Source organism: Arvicola amphibius, chromosome 8 (assembly GCF_903992535.2).
Source record: "Arvicola amphibius chromosome 8, mArvAmp1.2, whole genome shotgun sequence".
Taxonomy (NCBI): domain Eukaryota; kingdom Metazoa; phylum Chordata; class Mammalia; order Rodentia; family Cricetidae; genus Arvicola; species Arvicola amphibius.
The window spans coordinates 73,869,743-73,886,943 of record NC_052054.1 but is presented as its reverse complement, the minus strand read 5'-3'; the positions used below and the strand labels follow the sequence as shown (position 1 = coordinate 73,886,943).

General features: G+C 41.9%; 1 long non-coding RNA gene across 2 annotated transcripts in view; it reads left to right on the top strand.

The window, feature by feature from the left end:
* LOC119821427 overlaps positions 1 to 17,201 on the top strand; it is a 29,566-nt gene that overhangs the window by 9,087 nt on the left and 3,278 nt on the right. The window contains exons 1-2 of one of the 2 annotated variants that reach the window (XR_005286620.1): positions 8,482 to 8,537; positions 14,489 to 14,724. This is a non-coding gene — a long non-coding RNA (uncharacterized LOC119821427). Of the gene's footprint in view, positions 1 to 8,481; positions 8,538 to 14,488; positions 14,725 to 17,201 lie in introns of those variants that run through there. The other variant, XR_005286619.1, reaches the window with a different exon arrangement.

The following is a 17,201-nucleotide window of genomic DNA, read 5'->3' as shown; positions in this document are numbered from 1 at the left end:
GGGACCACCGACTCTCCACAACTCCCCTGCCACCAGCACACTTCCTGCTCTTCCTGCAGGGGTTATTCTCCCCGATACCGCCTCTCTCTCACTGTCCCTTCCCAGCTTGCACCCAGAATCCTCCCCCCCTCCCCCTTCCTCATCCTCCCGTCTTTGGGGCCACAAAATCCCACAGCTCAGCCTGTTTGGGCTCTGGGACCTGGAATTGAGTGCACCCAGGCCGGTGGGAGGTCCCCTCCTTCATTTGACTGCCCGGAGCAAGGTAGGCCTTTGTCTGAGAGCTGCTTGGCCTGCAAGGGGACCTCACAGTCTGCAGAAGGATCCATCATTCTTTGGGGTGAGTGAGGAGTGAGTGCCCGAACCGCGGCAGCTGCCCGGAGAGGGACCACCGACTCTCCACAACTCCCGCTGCCACCAGCACACTTCCTGCTCTTCCTGCAGGGGTTATTCTCCCCGGATACTGCCTCTCTCTTCCTGTCCCTTCCCAGCTTGCACCCAGAATCCTCCCCCCTCCCCCTGCCTCATCCTCCCGTCTTTGGGGCCACAAAATCCCACAGCTCAGCCTGTTTGGGCTCTGGGGACCTGGAATTGAGTGCACCCAGGCCGGTGGGAGGTCCCCTCCTTCATTTGACTGCCCAGAGCAAGGTAGGCCTTTGTCTGAGAGCTGCTTGGCCTGCAAGGGGACCTGAAAGTCTGCAGGAGGATCCATCGTTCTTGGGGTGAGTGAGGAGTGAGTGCCCGAACCGCGGCAGCTGCCCGGAGAGGGACCACGACTCTCCACAACTCCCCCTACCACCAGCACACTTCCTGCTCTTCCTGCAGGGGTTATTCTCCCCGGATACCACCTCTCTCTCCCTGTCCCTTCCCAGCTTGCACCCAGAATCCTCCCCCCCCCCCCCTTCCTCATCCTCCCGTCTTTGGGGCCACAAAATCCCACAGCTCAGCCTGTTGGCTCTGGGGACCGGAATTGAGTGCTACACCCAGGCCGGTGGGAGGTCCCCTCCTGCATTTGACTGCCCGGAGCAAGGAAGAGATGGGCAGGTGCCAATGCAGGAGCTCCTCCAACAACATGAAAGGCAACATGACATCACCACAAGCCAGACATCCCGAAACAACAAGAATTGAACACCCTACCCAGAAGATATAGAAGAAACCGACATTAAACAGTACTTTATAAAAATAATAGAGGACCTTAAACAGGAGGTAAAAAATGCCATAAGGAAATGGAGATGACAACAAAAAGGTAGACGAAATAAATAAATCTCTCAAAGATACCCAAGAAAAACAAGAAAACAAGAAAAAGCAATCAAACAGGTAAGGGAAACAGTACAAGACCTGATAAATGAAATGGAGGTATTGAAGAAAACACAATCTGAGGGACGACTGGAAATGGAAACTCTGAGTAAACGAACAGAAACTTCAGAGACAAGTATTTCCAACCGAATACAAGAGATGGAAGAAGAATCTCGGACTCTGAAGATACTATAGAGGAAATAAACTCACAGATTAAAGAACTAAACAAATCTAACAAATTCTTAACACAAAACATTCAGGAAATCTGGGACACCATGAAAAGACCAAACCTAAGAATAATTGGGGTAGAAGAAGGAGAAGAATTACAACTCAAAGGCCCAGAAAACATATTCAACAAAATTATAGAAGAAAACTTCCCCAACCTAAAGAAGGATGTTCCTATGAAGGTACAAGAAGCCTACAGAACACCAAATAGACTGGATCAAAAGAAAGCATCCCCACGCCATATAATAATCAAAACACAAAACATACAGAATAAAGAACAGATATTAAGAGCTGCAAAGGAAAAAGGTCAAGTAACATATAAAGGGAAACCTATCAGAATTACACCTGATTTCTCATGGAAACCATGAAAGCCAGAAGAGCTTGGATAGATGTGCTACAGACACTTAGGGAACATGGATGCAAGCCTAGACTATTATACCCAGCAAAGCTTGCATTCACCATTGATGGAGAAAACAAGATATTCCAGGACAAAAAACAGATTTAAACAATACGAGGGCCAACAAATCCGGGGCCTTGCAAGAAAGTAATGAGAAGAAAATCACAAACCAGGGTCCACACATGCCGCAATAACTCAGGCATCTAAATCTAGCGACCTTCACCATCACAACTAGAAGAAGGGAAAACAACAGCAACTCTAACTACTAAAATGACTGAAGTTAACAACTGCACTCTGGTCATTATATCACTTAATATCAATGGACTCAATTCACCTATAAAAAAGGCACATGTAAAGACTGGATAACGAAAACAGAATCCACTTTTTGCTGTTACAGAAACACCTCAACCACAAAGACAGGCACTACTCAGAGTAAAGGGTTGGGAAAAGGTTTATCAAGCAAATGGCCCTAGAAACAGCGGGTGTGGCCATACTAATTTCCAACAAAGTTGACTTCAAACTAAAATCAATCAGAGAGATGGAAAGGGACCACTTTATACTCATAACAGGAAAAAATCCTTCAGAATGAAGTCTCAATCCTGAATATCTATGCCCCTAATATAAAAGCTCCCACTTATGTAAAAGAAACACTTCTAGAACTCAAGGCAGCCATCAAACCACACCACACTAATAGTTGGAGACTTCAACACTTCCTCTCTCACCAATGGACAGGTCAATCAGACAGAAACCTAACAGAGAATTGAAAAGACTTAATGGAGGTAATGAAACCAAATGGACTTAACAGACATCTATAGAACATTCCATCCAAATAGGAAAGAATATACCTTCTTCTCTGCGGCTCATGGAACCTTTTCGAAAATTGGACCATATACTTGGTAACAAAGCAACAACTTCCACAGTTACAAAAAAAATATTAGTAACCACCTGTGGGCTTATCGGATCACCATGGATTAAAATTAGAATTCAACAACAATGCTACCCCCAGAAGGCCCACAAACTCATGGAAACTGAACAGTCAACTACTGACCCACACCTGGGTCAAGGAAGAAATAAAGAAAGAAATTAAAGTCTTTCTTGAATTTAATGAAAACAAAGACACAACATACTCAAACCTATGGGACACAATTGAAAGCAGTGCTAAGAGGAAAGTTCATCGCACTAATGTGCCCACTTAAAGAAAACGGAGAAAGCACTCATTGGTGACTTAACAGCACACCTGAAAGCTCTGGAAAAAAAAAGAAGCAGACTCACCTAGGAGAAGTAGAAGACTGGAAATAATCAAACTGAGGGCAGAAATCAACAAAATAGAAACACAGAAAACAATCCAAAGAATCAATGAAACAAGAAGCTGGTTCTTGGAGAAAATCAACAAGATTGACAAACCCTTAGCCAAACTAATCAAACAGCAGAGGGAGAACACGCAAATTAACAAGATCAGAAATGAAAAGGGGACATAAACCACAGGACACAGAGGAAATTCAGAAAATCATTAGATCTTACTACAAAGCCTGTATGCCACAAAAGTGGAAAATGTAAAGAAAATGGACAGTTTTTTAGATAAATACCATATACCAAAGTTAAACCAGGACCAGGTAAATGCTCTAAAATCGTCCTGTTAGTCGCGAAGAATTAGAAACTGTTATCAGAAACCTCCCTACCAAAAAGAGCCCAGGACCAGATGGTTTCAATGCGGAATTCTACCAGAACTTCCAAGAAGACCTAATACCTATACTCATTAAGGTATTTCATAATATAGAAACACAAGAGTCACTGCCAATTCCTTCTATGAAGCTACCAGTTACCCTGATACCTAAACCACACAAAGACTCAACCAAGAAAGAGAATTAACAGGCCAATCTCACTCATGAACATGGACGCAAAAAATTCTCAATAAAATACTGGCAAACCGAATCCAAGAACACATTAGAAAAATTATCCATTACGATCAAGTAGGCTTCATCCCAGAGATGCAGGGCTGGTTCAACATACGAAAATCTATTAATGTAATCCATCATATAAACAAACTGAAGGAAAAAAACCATATGGTCATCTCATTAGATGCTGAAAAAGCATTTGACAAAATTCAGCACCCTTTTATGATAAAGGTCTTGGAGAGATTAGGGATACAAGGGTCATTCCTAAATATAATAAAAGCTATTTACAGGCAAGCCGACAGCTAACATCAAATTAAACGGAGAGAAACTCAAGGCTATCCCACTAAATTCAGGAACACGACAAGGCTGTCCACTCTCTCCTTATCTCTTCAATATAGTGCTTGAAGTTCTAGCAATAGCAATAAGACAACATAAGGGAATCAAGGGGATTCAATTTGGAAAGGAAGAAGTTAAACTTTCATTATTTGCAGATGATATGATAGTATACATAAGCGACCCCAAAACTCCACCAAAGAACTCCTACAGCTGATAAACTCCTTCAGTAACGTGGCAGGATACAAGATCAACTCCAAAAAATCAGTCGCCCTCCCATACACAAAGGATAGGAAGCAGAGAGGGAAATCAGAGAAGTATCACCTTTCACAATAGCCACAAATAGCATAAGATATCTGGGAGTATCGCTAACCAAGGAAGTGAAGGATTTATTTGACAAGAACTTTAAGTCTTTGAAGAAAGAAATTGAAGAGGATACCAGAAAATGGAAGGAATCTCCCCTGCTCGTGGATTGGGAGGATCAACATACTAAAAATGGCAATTCTACCAAAAGCAATCTATAGATTCAATGCAATCCCAATCAAGGTCCCATTAAAATTCTTCACAGAGATTGAGAAGACAATAATCAAACTTTATATGGAAAAACAAGAAACCCAGGATAGCCAAAAAAATCTTATACAATAAAGGTACTTCTGGAGGCATTACCATCCCTGACTTCAAACTCTATTACAGAGCTTACAGTATTGAAAACGGCTGGTATTGGCATAAGAACAGAGAAGTTGACCAATGGAATCGTATAGAAGACCCGGATCTTAAACCACAAACCTATGAACAACCTGATTTTGATAAAGGAGCCAAAAGTACACAATGGAAAAAAGAGGGCATCTTCAACAAATGGTGCTGGCATAACTGGATGTCAACCTGTAGAAGAATGAAAGTAGATCCATATCTATCACCATGCACAAAACTCAAGTCCAAATGGATTAAAGACCTCAATATTAATTTGAACACATTGAGATTGATAGAGGAGAAAGTGGGAAGTACTCTACAACAAATGGGCACAGGGAACCGTTTCCTATGCATAACCCCAGCTGCACAGACTTTAAGGGCAACATTGAATAAATGGGACCCCTGAAGTTGAGCAGCTTCTGTAAAGCAAAGGACATTGTCACTAAGACACAAAGGCAACCTACTGACTGGGAAAAGATCTTCACCAACCCTGCAACTGACAAAGGTCTGATCTCTAAAATATATAAGGAACTCAAGAGACTAGACGGTAAAATGCCAATTAACCCCATTAAAAAATGGGGCGATGAACTGAACAGAGATTCTCAACAGAAGAAGTTCGAATGGCCAAAAGACACTTAAGGTCATGCTCAACCTCCCTAGCTATCGGGAAATGCCAAATCAAAACAACTTTGAGATATCATCTTACACCTGTCAGATTGGCTAAAATCCAAAACACCAATAATAACCTTTGCTGGAGAGGTTGTGGGGTAAGGGGCACACTCATCCATTGCTGGTGGGAATTGCAAACTTGTGCAACCACTTTGGAAAGCAGTGTGGCGGTTTCTCAGGAAATCCGGGATCAACCTACCCCAGGACCCAGCAATTCCACTATTGGGAATCTACCCAAGAGATGCCCAATCATACAACAAAGCATATGCTCATCTATGTTCATAGCAGCATTATTTGTAATAGCCAGATCCTGGAGACAGCCTAGATGCCCTTCAGTGGAAGAATGGATGAAGAAACTGTGGAATATATACATGCTAGAATACTACTCAGCGGTAAAAAACAATGACATCTTGAATCTTGCAGGCAAATGGATGGAAATAGAAAACACTATTCTGAGTGAGGTAACCCAGACCCATAAAGATGAACATGGGATGTACTCACTCATATTCGGTTTCTAGCCATGATTAAAGGACATCGAGCCTATAAGTTTGGGATCCTTGAGAAGATAATAAGAAGGTGAACTCCCAAAAAAGATATAGTAATCCTCCTGGATATTGGAAGTAGACACGATCGCCAGGCAAAATTGGGAACTTGAGGGTTGGGCAAGACTGGGCCAAGGGAAGATGGGGAGAGAAAAGTGTGAAGGGGAGACCGGGGGGAGCTCGGAGGAATGGGGTGCTTGGGATATAGGAAGGGTGGATATGAGAGCAGGGAAGCATATATCTGAATTTAAGGAGCTACCTGAGGGTTGTCAAGAGACTTGACCCTAGAGGGGTTCCCAGGTTTCCAGGGAGACGCCCCCAGTTAGTTCCTTGGGCAGCTGAGGAGAGGGAGCCTGAAAAGGCCAGTTCCTATAGCCATACTGATGAATTTCTTGCATATCACCATAGAACCTCCACCCGACGATAGATGAAGAAAATGACAGAGCCCCACCTTGGAGCACCGGACTGAGCTCCCAAGGTCCTGATGAGGAGCAGAAGGAGAGAGAACATGAGAAAGAAAGTCAGGACCGTGAGGGAACCTCCAGCTGGCGACAGATGGGGAAGGTGACTGAGCCCCACATTGGAGCACTGGACTGAGCTCCCAAGGTCCCGATGAGGAGCAGAAGGAGCGAGAACATGAGGGAGAAAGTCAGGAACGAGAGGGGTGCGTTCACTCATGGAGACGGTGGGACAGAAACTAATGGGAGATCACCAACTCCAGTTGGAATGGGACTGATGGATCATGCGACCAAACCCGTCTCTCTGAGTGTGGCCAACAGCGGGGGCTGACTGAGAAGCAAAGGACAATGGCGCTGGGCTCTGATTGTTCTTCATGGACGGGCTCTGTGGGAGCCTTCTCAGCTTGGTCGATCAACCTTCCTGGACCTGGGGGGGAGTTGGGAGGACCTTGGTCTTAGCATAGAGTGGGGAAACCCTGATGGCTCCTGGCCTTGAGAGGGAGGGAGGGGAGACTATGGGTGGAGGGGAGGGGAGGGAAGGGGAGGGAGAAGAAGGGGAGAGAAAGGGGAGAAGGAGGGGAGGGAGGGGGGAGGAGGAGGGAAGGAGATGGAAATTTTTAAATATAAAAAAAAATAATAAACCATGAGAAAAAAAAAAAAAAAAAAAAAAAACTCAGGGTGAAAAAAAAAATAAGCCACATAAAAATGGAAAATTCAAAATTCACAGAGAGTCTGGATTATGTATATTATTGTATTATCTTTGAACTTTTTTTTTTTTATTATTATTATTAAAAATTTCCGCCTCCTCCCTCCATTTTCTTCTCCCTCCCTCTCCAGTCCAAGGAGCAGTCAGGGTTCCCAGCCCTGTGGGAAGTCCAAGGTCCACCCCCCCTCCATCCAGGTCCAGGAAGGTTATCTTTAAACTTTTTCACTGTGAATGAGCTAAGTACAGAGAGAAATTTCATTGTATGGGCTCCTAAGCTAAACTAGCATGTATATTATAAAGGTATCATGACTTCCAATTTGGGTCTAAGGATATATTGCTTTGGAAAAGAGGTTCTTCTTTTGTTTTCACAGAGTATGAGAACATGTGGATTGCTTCCAGACCAATATGGTTTGATAGATCATGCCCCCTGAAAGGTTTCCATAAACATCCTCAAAAAATTACTTCACCCAACTGCTGACTGGATACACCATGAAAGACCTGATTAATAGCACTCCCAAATATCAGGAAGCAGTATGGACAAATCTATACACATATTCTCAAATATTATCTATAAATGGTTGTTTACATTTAAAGTGGGATATGATATCAAAATGAATAATTTGCATTGGTAGAGATCTTGGTTTAATGACACAAATTTAAGGCCAATTTTGTTAAATGCATATGTATTTCTGATCTTGATTAAGGTATTGTAATTGTGTAGCTCATTAAAAATGTAATGTATAACTAAGAAATATAGGTTAATAGATAGTCATCTATAATAGTCAAGCTTATAGTCATGTTAGTTAGATTTTCTAGATGTATAGAGATATATTTTAGTTAGATAGGTATTTTTCAAATTTTCCAGGTACTTTTAGAATATGGCATTTAAAATGTTTAAGATCTTAAGACTTTTCATGACAGTCAATAACATCTGCTCCTGACAGCACCAATCTACTTCAAAAGGAAGATGGGCATAGAAGAGTCTTCTTGGCCTTTTGGGCAAGAAACTTCTCTTGCCTGAACTGCTTAACTGGATATGCAGGATCCACAGAGAAATGACTTCTGAACTTGCCTAAAGGTGAGATGATCCTGTGAGGTTCCTGTTTCATGAAAGAGTCTGCAGGACATTATGCAGGATACAGAAGAATGTGACTGAACTCTCTTTGAAATTTTCTGCTTCATGGAAAAGGGTGCTGGATACTATGTGAGCCTATAGGCTGAAGATGGATGCCTCAACGATACAAAAGAACTTTGGGTGACTGGCAGCAAAATGTCTCTGTCAATTCTGGAGTTTGGAAGTTGCTTACAGTGTACTTCCAGTTTACTTAGGTAATTATATCCTTTTGGAGTCTTTGATGGAGTTGAAGAATAGATCTAGTTTTCCTTAGTTATGATAAAAGTTAACATAAATATAAATATTATAACTGTAATTCTTGCTTGATAACTGTTTTGTTATATGTAATTTTACTATGTTAAAGTTAAAGCCTTCTTTTTATTTAAACAGAAAAGGGGAAATGGTGTGGGAGGTCCTTCTCTCTATGTGTTACTTTCATTGGATAATGAATAAAGAAACTGCCTTGGCCTGTTGATAGAGCAGGACTTATGTAGGCAGGAAGCACTGGACTGAATACTAGGAGGAAGAAGGGTGGAGTCATGGGATGCCATGGATCTGCGGCTGGAGGTAGATGTGCTGAAACTCTGCTGGTAGGCCACAACCTTGTGGTGATATACAGATTAATAGAAATGAGTTAAACTAAGATGTAAGAGTTAGCCAATAAAAAAAAACAGAGCTAATGAGATAAGCAGTGATTTAATGAATATAGTTTTGTGTAATTATTTCAGGGTTGGGTGGCCAGGACAAACAAGTAGCTCCTTCCCTTGCAACAATGATAAAAGATAAAGTGTTATCGTAGGACTTCCAAGCACTTCCTAGAGTGGGCCCCTTGGAACAGGTACAGGGGAGGTTGGGGTGAACTTGCCAGTGGAAGAAAAGCTGAGACACTGAATCTGGGAAGCTGTTGTTGGCTGCTCCCTCATCTCAGTGAATTATTTATAATCCTCATGAGCAGTATTTGTTCTGCAGGTTAAGAAGTCTGATACTTTCCTTTTGGGGGAATAGGGTCTCATTAGCCCAGGCTGCCCAGCACTCACTATGTAGCCACCATGCCTGATGATTAAACCCAGGATTTCGTGTGTGCTAAGCAGGCACTCTCTCAACTGAGTCGAATTCCCAGTTCAAGATATCAGTTTATTGTCACTAGCCCTGTCTCTCTGTTGCTTCTCCACTCACGGAACCCCAGAGCCCTCTCTCCTCACCTCTCACTGTCCTTTGTCTGTCTGTCTGCCTCACATTCTCCATTAGCAGACTCTGAGACAGACTGATGAGGTGTGACACCCGACTTTACTTCTGGACTACAGTGGCCCAGAGCAGGGTGTCAGCCACTCTGTGCTTTACTATGTCCACCAAGAAATGTCAGAGGACAGTGGCACCTTAGGTATTTTTCTCACTTGAAAGATTAGTTCTTTGAGATTTTCATTCTGTGCAATTTAATCACAGTCACAGCCCCGAACCAGCTCCTCCTAGAACCATGCCCTTCTCAAACCACCCAAGTCTGTGTCCTCTTTTTTGCTTTTTAAAAACCTTTCAAGTCCAGTTGAGGCAGAAACACGACAAAATCAGTGGATGACTAAGCAGATCATTCTGAGCAAAGGATGTGATGCTTTCCCATCATGCTCTCCAGGAGTGGAATGAGGACTTGAGCTGCCCAGTAAGAGCAAGGGTTTATGAACTTTTAAGGGTTTAAAAGTTCATAGTGGCATTTTGCCAAGCTCATGAGTGTGCAAAGAATGTTAATGACTTGATGTCTTAAAGTGTTAAAACAATTAATTGTTCGAGTTGTCCTTTGTATCATGTTAAAGAAATCTTTTGTTGCCTTCTTCCCCCTTTTGTATTGGGGTATAAAAGTGTATGGGAAATTAAATGTGAGGGATTTCAATATTCATCAGAACACCTTCCTGGTACTACTCAATGGTTTCTGTTTTATTATTTTTCCATGTGTCTTCATATTCTTTACTTATATCTTTATATCTCCACACCCCAACCCTGGCAAGAGGTGTTTTTGTTGAGGTTGATCACCAATATATGGTGCCAGAAAACGGGGCTGACCAGTGAACCCCAAAGTACATAGAACTAGGACCAGGTATACAGGAGAATACATGAGGGACCTGCAAGAAAATTGCAGCACAGGTGAAGTGGTGAGTAATGAGTGCTCAGAAATATATAGCAGATAATAATAAAGGAAAGAAAAAGGCAAGGCAAAAATCGGGAGTAAAGTTGCAAATATTTGTTTAAAAAAATGGGACAAGGAAATAGTATTTGACTATTTGTACAATTGCTTGGATATATTTTGATAGCTAGAGGAGCTGAAGTAGAGCAAAAACAAAGGCAGAATTATTTGGAGTTTGTAAATATTACAATATTATGTATATTCCCACTCCCATGCAAGCGGTGTAACCACTGGCACCTTTGGCCTGCTCCAGGACTCAAAGAGGCCAAAGTACAGTGTGGCCATGACTTCACCCCTGCAAACGGCAATGCTGTGGTCACCTAGCCACAGCCTCTGTTGCTGCTGAACTGGTGGGAAGATTGAAGGGAATGTGACTTTTGGCCCAGCAATGGCCTAGGTTACCACTGAGACTGTGGCAGTCCACACATAGGCACTGTGGCCATCTGAGTCTGACTCATGCTATGTCACTATGTCTTGGAGCCAGTAAAGGCAGGAGACAGGAAAGTTTAAAGGGCTTTACCTCCCAGAGTCAATACCCAGAGTAGGTCAATAGAAGTGCCGAGAGGTTATTCGGCTCATGAGCCAAGAAACCTATAATGGATAAACGTATGGCTTTTAACAGAAGGGAGGATTTAGGAATTCTAATTTAGTGATTACAAGATTTAAAATTAAAAAGCAAGGATAGTAAAAATTGTGGCCATCGGTGTCTCAAAGACACTGCAATGGTGGGCACCAGACAATCTGAGCTAAATTTGGCAGCTGGTCTGTGTTGGGACCACTAAATGTAGCCTGTGCCCTGCCCAGGCAGAGCAGGCAAAGAAAGACCAGCCTCCTGGTCCCAAGAACCCAAATGGGACAGTCAAGTGACAGAGGGAAATAACTTGTGACCACTGCATGTCCCAGCTTCAGCTATGAGCCTAGCCTGACCTGACAGCCAAGCTGCAAAAATGTAGCCTCAGGGAGCTGTAGCCCCAGGCTCAGACAGGTGTTTGTAAAAATGTAAATAAGTAAATGAAGCCTGTCAACTAGGCAGACTTGCAACTTAAATTAAAAAGATAGCTTTAAAACTTCTAATAAGGCATAAAATGGCTGAGACCTTATTTAAAATATCCCACAGTCCGGTGCTCCTATGTGGGGCTCTGTCATTTTCTCCATCCAATGCCAGGTGAAGGTTCTATGGTGACATGCAAGATATTCATGAGTATGGCAATAGGATCTGGACATTTCTGGCACCTTCTCCTCAGCTGCCCAAGGACCTAGCTGGGGGCGTCTTCCTGGACACCTGGGAACCCCTCTAGAGTCAAGCCTCTGCCAACCCTAGAATGGCTCCCTTAAGTAAGATATATAATTCCTTGTTCCCATATCCACCCTTCCTATATCCCAACCATCCCTGATGGCTGTTTGGCCTCAAGAGGGAGGGAGTGGGGGTGTGGGTGGAGGGGAGGGGAGAGAAGGGGGAGGAGGAGGTGAGGAGATGGCAATTTTTAATAAAAAATAAATAAACTGGAAAAAAAAAATAAAATATCCCACAGGAGACCTTGAGCCTCTAAGTGAAATTCTTAAAGGGAACAATGATCCAAATTCCACTAGACATGTTACAGAAGCTGCCAAACACGTATTCATGCAGGTATAATATGCTATACAAAACATCAAGAACATTATATTAATTATTATCAGCCTTGCAAGCATGTATATTGCCTAAAAACTTACCCCTACAGTAGTATTATAGCAAAATGGTCCACTTTTATAGCAACACCTTCCTGTTTTGCCAGTTAAGGTATTAAGTTCTTATTTTGAGCAGTGCATGCTTAGCACGGAAGAGCAGCATGGACTCTAGGAGATATTTGGGCAGAGAACCGGCTGTGATCAATATTCCTTATACTAAGCAACATATTGATTGGTTATTTTAAAATAGTGATTCCTGAGCAACAAATTAATTGGTTGTTTCAAAATAGTGATTCTTGGGCAACAGCAGATTGATTGGTTATTTCAAAATATTGTTTCTTTGTGGGCTGAACTGAGCACATAGGAGTGGCCAAGTTAGCAAAAAAAATAGTGACAGGCCGGGCGGTGGTGGTGCATGCCTTTAATCCCAGCACTCGGGAGGCAGAGGCAGGCAGATCTCTGTGAGTTCGAGACCAGCCTGGTCTACAAGAGCTAGTTCCAGGACAGGCTCCGAAGCTACCGAGAAACCCTGTCTCGAAAAACCAAAAAAAAAAAAAAAAAAAAAAAAAATAGTGACAGAAAAAGGCACAGTTGGCACCAAAAGTGTAAGAGCTATGCCAGAAGTGTAAAAGCTACACCAAAAGTGTGGCAGCTATGCCAAATCATAATAGTTAGAAAAAGGCTCAAAATTCAAAAACAGTAATGTCACAAAGCCCATGAAGAATATCCCCAGCCAAGATGGAGCTGAAGGGGAGCAAGGGGGAGGAGTTCTGACTTATTTACAAAAAGATGGTTGGAGTTAGAGATAGGGTAAGATGATGTAAAGTGCCTGGTGCCCTCCTGATCCCTTGGGGGCTATAGCAGCTGCAAGTCATTCAGATGTGACTGCTGATGTGATTGGCTACTTCCCCTTTTGTTTCTTCTGGGATTTGTGAAGTTTTGCTTTGTAAGTTGATGTTGTAAAGAAATAAATGAGTTCCTGCTTGACTCAACTTCCCACTGTGCCTGATTGTCTCCAGGAGAGGGGCTGAGTGGCATGTGATGCACTTCCCCAGGTGGCTGGCTCAATTCTTCAGTGGGGTAGACAGAAGGACCCCACAGTTCTTGAGCAATTGCATTTGCTCAATTTAAAGGTCAAATTAATAATCTTTTCCATTGCTGCAAGTGCCACAATCATATTCCTTTATTTTCCCGAAAGTTGTAGCAAAAAAAAAATCCCTTAAAGGATGCTATGTTAATTTTTACAGATAATTCTTCCAAGGGAGGGCTGCATATGTGGTTAATGGTGAAGGACATGTAGTACAAACAGAACTGGCCTCAGCTCAAAGAGTTGAGCTGCTAGCTGTGGCTATAGTGTTTCAACTTTTTGCAAATAAGACATTTAATCTATATACTGACAGCCAATATATATTTAATGTTCTTCAAGTCCTAGAGACCATTCAGTATATTATGACTAGCAACAAGCAAGTTAAGATGCTGTTCCAGCAAATTCAAAATGCCATACAGCAAAGAAAACTGCAATGATTTATGGGGCATAGCAAAGCATATTAAAGCACATTCAAAAGCTAAAGTGCTTTAGCTGATAAGCTTATAAAAATAATAGGTCAGGTTGAGTTTGCTCTGCATCATCAAAATACTGTAAGTTTAAAAAAACAATTTAGATTAACAAGAGATGCTGCTTGTCAAATTAGTAAGCAGTGTGGTGTATGGCCACAATATTTACAGGTACCTCATCTTGGAGTAAGTCCCTGAGGATAACTTCCTTATCATTTATGACAAATAGATGTTATTCATATTGCAAAGTTTGGAAAATTAAGATATGTACATATGATAATACATATTCAGGATTCCTGATGGCCACTGCACAAACTGGGGTAACCACTAAATATGTAATAACTCATTGCTTAAAATGCTTCTCATTTATGGGAAACCAAAAAAATCATAAAGACAGACAGCAGGTCTGGATATGTTAGTAAAGCATTTTAGCAATTTTGCTCCTAATAGAATACTGAATATAAGACAGGCATTCCTGATAATCCTCAAGGACAAGGAATTATAGAGCATGCCCATAGTTCCTTGAAAAAACTTCAAAAAATAAAAACAGAAAAATAATATCCTCAAATGCCACATAATTCCTTGAGCCATGCACTTTTTATGCTAAATTTCTTGAATATGGATGCCTATGACCAATAAACTGTAGACAGTTTTGGCATGATGTCACCAAGGTGACCTTGCTAAAGCAAGGTGGAGAGATGCTTTCAGTGGATTATGGAAAGGAACTGATTCTGCGTTAATATGGGCTTGAGGACATGTATGTGTTTTTTACAGGATGAAGGTCAAGCAGGATTTTTTCCAGAATGTCTGGTTAGATATCTACAGCAGAGGAATGCCAGACATGATGACATTGCAGGCACGGATGACTCCATAAGAGAAGCATAAAGAGGTTCATGACCTCTTCATACCACCATGCTGCAGGCCTAGGAAATAGGTACCTGAACCAATGTTCCTGACTTACTACAACTTGCTGCAGTCTGAGAAGGGAAAGAAGACCACGGTGATGAATGGTGACTCCTAGCCTCTTGATGGACTTGATATCTAGAAAATCTAACTAACATGACTACAAGCTTGATTATTATTGATATCCATTAACAACCTATATTAAACATTACATTTTAAAAATGAACTACACAATCAGAATACCTTAATCAATATCAGAAATACATATACATATAAGAAAATTGACCTCAAATTTATATCAACACAGCAAAAATTTATACCAATGTAAATTATTCATATCTATATCATATCCCCCTTTAAATGTAAAAGAACATTTATAAACAATATTTGGGAACATGAGTGCAGTTTTTCTCTCCAAAGTGCTTCCTACTGGATGGGGGCACTGTTAGTCAAGTCTTTCATGGTGTAACCTGTTTGCTAGATTCATCTCAGTTGGCAGTTAAATGAAATAATTTTTTGAGGGTGTTCACAGCAACCTTTCAGGAGGGCGTGGTCTATCATACCATATTGGGATAGAAGCAATCCACAGGGTCTCATCCTCTGTGAAAACAAAAGAAGGACTTTTCCAAAGCATCATGTTCTTAGATCCAAATTTTGAAGTCAAGGTATTTTCAAAATATCTATCTTGGATTAGTTCAGCAGCATTTATAAACAAATATCTTTTAGCAGCTGTTGCTCCTTCCTCAGCATCGAAACAATTCAAAGAGAGCATAATAGCATACAGTATGAAGATTCTCTGTGTATTTTCCATCTTTGTGCAGCTTTATTTTAACCTCTATTTTATTTATTTTTACTTTTATTTATTTATTTATTTTTGAGACAGGTTCTCTGTATATCTTTGTCCTGGAATATCTCTGTAGACCAGACTGTCCTTGAACTCTCAGAGATCCGTCTGTCTTTGCCTCCAAGGCATAGGGATTAAAGGCGTGTGCTACCACACCTTGAAGTCACAGAGGTCAATCTACCTCTGCCCCTTGAAGTCACAGAGGTCAATCTACCTCTGCCTCATGAGTGTTGGGATTAAAGGTGTATACCACCACACCCAACTACTCTCTTTCTTTCTTTACTTTTAAGAACTTTAACCTTCAGCCTGCATATATTTTTAACACACTGTAACTCATTTAAAGGTTTTCTTTGTTTTTGAATCTCTCTTTACTATATCTTTCTCTCTCTTTGTCTAACCACATGAGCCTTTAAATTACTGAGCAATATGGGTAGGATTAAAGCCGTGGCTTTGCCGGCTAGATCCAGCCCATTCCTTAGCTTTCCAGCCTCATGGCAGAGGTACCAGCTGTAGCCATTTTTATTGCCACAACTCTATGGTGTTTCAAGGTCCCTGCCAGCAAGCAAGCTGCAGCATTCTGCTCACAGACCACACTCAGTCGGACTGCCTGCCTGAGTCAGAGTTTGCCCTGGCAGAACAGCCCAGAAAGCCGGCATTTTAAAACAGCACAACTTTTTTCCTGCTACAGCTGAAAACAAACAAGCATGCAGTAAACTTTTATCAACACCGTTTAAGTGTTTCATGTCAGGACCTCTTAAGAGCTGCAGGGTTTTGCAGCTAAAGCTGAGTTAGGAAACCTCTCTTAGATGAGAGTGCTTGCTTGCCTCTAGCAAGCAGAACAGACCCGAGAAATTGCTGCTACCAAAGAACATGCTTTACTCTATTCTTTCCCAAGCTTTCTCAAGCTTTCTGTGGATTCAGTTATCCACGTCTGGGCGCCATTTGTAGAAGGAACTGTGGGCAGGCCTGCTTTTCATCCTGCCCGGCTCCCACATAGCTAGCTTATGCCCCGAAATAACAACACACAAACTGTATTCATTTGCCTGGCCCATTAGTTTCAGCCTCTTATTAACTAATTCTCACAGCTTGCTTTAACCCATATTTAGTAATGTGTGTAGCACCACAAGATTCAGCATGTCTGACCTGGTGGCTGGCTCCACGGAGTCTGTCCCAGAGAGCAGAGGCATGGCATCTGTCTAACTTCCCTTTTTCCTAGCATTCTGTTCTGTCTACTCCACCTATCTAATGCTGCCCTATCAAAAAGCCAAGGAAGTTTCTTTATTAACCAATGAGAGTCCTCTATCAGGAGAGTAAAAATCAGCATGGCTATACCCACTTAACGTTATAAACATGACAGTCTCAAAGTCAATGCAGTGATGGGCACTGGAGAAGCTGAGCTAAATTTGCCAGTTTGTCTGTGTTGGGACCACTAAATGTAGCTTGTATCCTGCAAAAGTAGAGCAGGCAAAGAGGGACTGGCCTCCTGGTACCAAGTACCCAGGAGGGACAGTCAAGCAACAGAGGAAATATGGCTTGCACCTGGCCAACTATCCCAGTGTCAGCTTTCATCCTAGCCTGGCCTGACACTCAAGCTGCAAAAAAGAAACATCAGGGAGCTATACCTCCAGGCCCAGACAGGTGTCTCTAAAAATGTACATAAGCAAGTTAAGCCTGTCATCTAGGCAGATTTGCGGCTTAAATTAAAATGATAGCTTACAAAATTTTAATAAGACATACAAA